Raw genomic sequence first — 3,839 nt, 5'->3', positions numbered from 1 at the left:
CCAGTAGGAGTATAGTGAGCTTCCTCGTATTGTATGTCGATGACATACTGCTCATTGGAAACGATGTCCCAACCTTGCAGGAGGTCAAGTCCTGGCTTGGGAAATGTTTCGCTATGAAGGACCTCGGAGAGGCTGCTTATATCCTGGGAATAAGGATAGTAAGAAACAGAGAAAAGAGATAGATAGGACTCAGTCAGGATACATACTTGGATAAGGTACTAAAGCATTTTAGTATGGAAAATTCCAAGAAAAGGGAGTTGCCAATCCAAAGCAATACCAAGTTGAGTAAGACTCAAAGCCCGAGTACAAAGGCAAAGATAGCTGATATGAGCCAAGTACCTTACGCTTCCACAGTTGGCTCTATCATGTATGCTATGACTTGTACTCGCCCTGATGTGGCCTTCGCTTTGAGCATGGTCAGCAGATATCAGGAGAACCCTGGTAGAGCCCATTGGATTGTAGTTAAGAATATTCTTAAGTACCTACGAAGGACCAAGGAATGGTTTCTAGTCCTTGGTGGGAGTGATGACTTAAGGATACGAGGGTACAGTGACGCTAGTTTTCAGACGGATTGGGATAATTCCCGATCGCATTTGGGCTGGGTCTTTACCCTAAATGGAGGAGCAGTGACTTGGAAAAGTTCCAGGCAAGAGACCGTAGCTGATTCAACGTGCGAATTAGAGTACATTGCGGCGAGCGAAGCGTCGAAGGAGGCTATATGGTTGAAGAACTTCATTGGAGACCTTGGAGTTGTGCCATCCATAAAGGAGCCGATGGAAATTTTCTGTGATAATGAAGGAGCGGTTGCCTTGACCAAGGAACCGAGAGATCATGGTAGATCTCGACATATCGACAGAAAATACCATTTTATCAGACATCGGGTAGAAGAGGGACTCCTCGTTGTGAAGAGGGTATCATCAGAAGAAAACCCGACTGATCCCCTTACGAAGGGATTGAGTAGGGTCAAACACTTGCAGCACGCTAGGAGCATTGGGCTGAAGGATGATATAAGTTTGGATTAGATAGGAAACATGTAATAGATAGTTTGTACTTGACATTTGATGAATAAATAAAATTGTGTTATTTATGAGTAAAGCTACTATCTTGTGTTGGTTATTTATCTATTGTTTCAATTTTGCATGTTTTGACTTCCTGAATGATAGGATTATTTAAACAGCCCACAGTCTGTCATATTTTGGAAGTAGATATGAATGAAGATTGTCATGAATTGTTTGTAGATTGTCTAAGAGGTTTCGGGCATAGAAAAAGTTTGCCGCAAAGCTCATGAGTGCTTATGAATATGATTTGAGCATTGGAATAAACCCTTATTTGCTGGTATCACTTTGTGGTGTTTTACCATAAGTGATCGCAAAGCGATAATATCATATAGTCTTAAAACTTAGAGATATGGTTGTTGTTTGCTGGTTGGTTATGCATTGATAATGTGTAAACGCATCGGTAACTTGATGTTATAAAATGCATTATTGTGTGTGATTCAATTAGTGAATAATGGATGCATATGAGTCGAAGTTGATCTGTTCCATTTATTCTATGAAAATAAAAGTGATATCTTGGCCACTTGATGATTTGGTTTAACTTATGTGCCGGGCCCGGTCAGAATGAAGTTGATGTGTTCAACTAAATTCTACGTCAAACAAATCGGAAATCAAGGAACAAATGCTGGACAATAAGCATTGTCAGCATGATATCCAGAACAGAGGATTATACGATCCCTTATATGAAGGACAAGTTGATCAGAGTTGACAACGAAGTATAAGAGTTACGATTGCTAATCGGATTCTGAAGTCATATGTGAGATACAGTTACTAGACTTATCCAAATGGGAGACTGTTGGAATAGTGTCTAAGCCCGTAACTATATTTGGTATGTACTTGACCCGGTTGTGCATGGTCCTTTTGGGTTGCCTTCACCAGAGCAACTTGACAAGGTAATTTAAGGAGATAAAGAGAATATTATGGCTTATTAATATATTATAAGAATAATATATTAAAGGAGAAATCATATTTATTTAATTAGTATTGGTCATAAATTATTAGGAATTAATTTGGTGACCAAAAGAGATTAATTGAATAAAGCGGTATAAACTGTCAAATGTATGATAGTTGAGTTTTAGGTTAAGGAAACCTAATGGACTTGAGGGGGAACGAAATTATGATGGGTATCCATCATATTTTCGTCCAAGGCCTTATTCCAGAAGGTTCCTTAGGCTACTTGGTGGCTAAGTTGTCCATTAGGGTTTAGATTGAAACCCTAGTAACCTGTAAGTATAAATAAGACCCCTAGGGCATTGAAATCGGCTACCACTTGATTCTAAGAGAACCCTAGGCCAATTTCTAGCATCTCTCACCTCTCTCATGTAAGATTATCGGGATAAAATAGTCTTGGAAATTCTAAGAATTGTGATTTCACTATCAAATCAAAGTATTGGGTGGTACTCCCTAATCTTTGATTCGATAAGACTCAGAAGAGAAAAGAACAGAGAATGAGTATATAAATTTTCGTAAGTACCAGAAAAAACTGACCAAAATCAGTTAAATACCTTCTTTGTCTGAAAACTGTCAAAACTGTCATAAAACAGTTTGGCAACAGTCAACAAACTGTCATAAATCCGGGTTTTCTATAAGAATTAATACCAAGTCAAAAACGGGTCAAATATTTTAAATTTGGATTTCTGATGCATTTTCAATACAGCAATACTCTCCTGGCTTAGTTTGACTAACACTATTAAGTCAACACTAGTCAACGCTGGTCAACGGTCAACCTTTGACCCGACTCGTCGAGCCTTGCATAGACTTATCGAGTCATTTGAATCCTTTATGACTCACCGAGTCACTCACCCAACTCGGCGAGTCATCCACTGATCTGAGTCACAGGACAACCCTCTCCGACTCGTCGAGTCTGCTCATGGACTCGGCGAGTTCATTTCATGCACAAGCTCAAACAACCTTCTGAGGCCAGATCTATTCCTCTAATCCTTAGATCTAACCTTCCCAAGTTCAATAATCACGTAAAGTCTCTATCTTGATGCACATGCAACATCTATATGACCATATATGATGATTTAGCTCCAAATACCTTAACCCAAGGTCATAACCTCCATTGTTCTTCATAAAGCTTGATGAGTAAGGCTCTCTGGACCTTTATGGATCCAGATCCAAAGCCTCATCACCAGAAAGGGACTATTTGGACATCAAATCAACCTAGAAAAGGGCACAAGAAACCCTAAATCCATATATTCTTCATAAAACAGAAGAAGAGCCGAATTAATACCTCAAATGCGATGATCTTAGCTTCAAATCCTCAGAATAGCAACCTCCTTTGCTTCCTCTTGGCTAGGACCTCCTTCTTCTTGCTAAATAACACCACAAAGGTCAAGAATGGCTTCCTTTCTCTCTCAAAACGCTCAAGCCCTCTAGGGTTTCTCTCTATGGACTGGTAGCCGCAAATGAAGGCCATAAAGGCCTTTAAATAGGTCCCAAACCCGAGAAATTAGGGTTTCTTTCGTCATCTCTGACTCGGCGATTCACTCCCCTGACTCGTCGAGTCCCCTCATTAACCACGTCATCCAGTCGCGACCAGACTCGACGAGTCTAAACACCAACTCATCGAGTCACCTCACATAATTTAAGAAATACAACATAAATCAATATACCTGGGAAACTAGGTGTTACAATTCTCCTCCACTAGAACCAGACTTCGCGCTCGAAGTCTCATGCTGCAAACAACCCCGGATGCTGCTCCCGCATCTCTGACTCCGGCTCCCTGGTCAGCTCGGAACCTCTCCGATGTTGCCACTGGACCTGCACCAGGGGCACTTC

Source organism: Lactuca serriola, chromosome 9, assembly GCF_051521515.1.
Source record: "Lactuca serriola cultivar US96UC23 chromosome 9, Lser_US96UC23_V15, whole genome shotgun sequence".
NCBI classification, from domain to species: domain Eukaryota; kingdom Viridiplantae; phylum Streptophyta; class Magnoliopsida; order Asterales; family Asteraceae; genus Lactuca; species Lactuca serriola.
The sequence above is the reverse complement of the archived record's forward strand: the minus strand, read 5'-3'. Positions refer to the sequence as shown.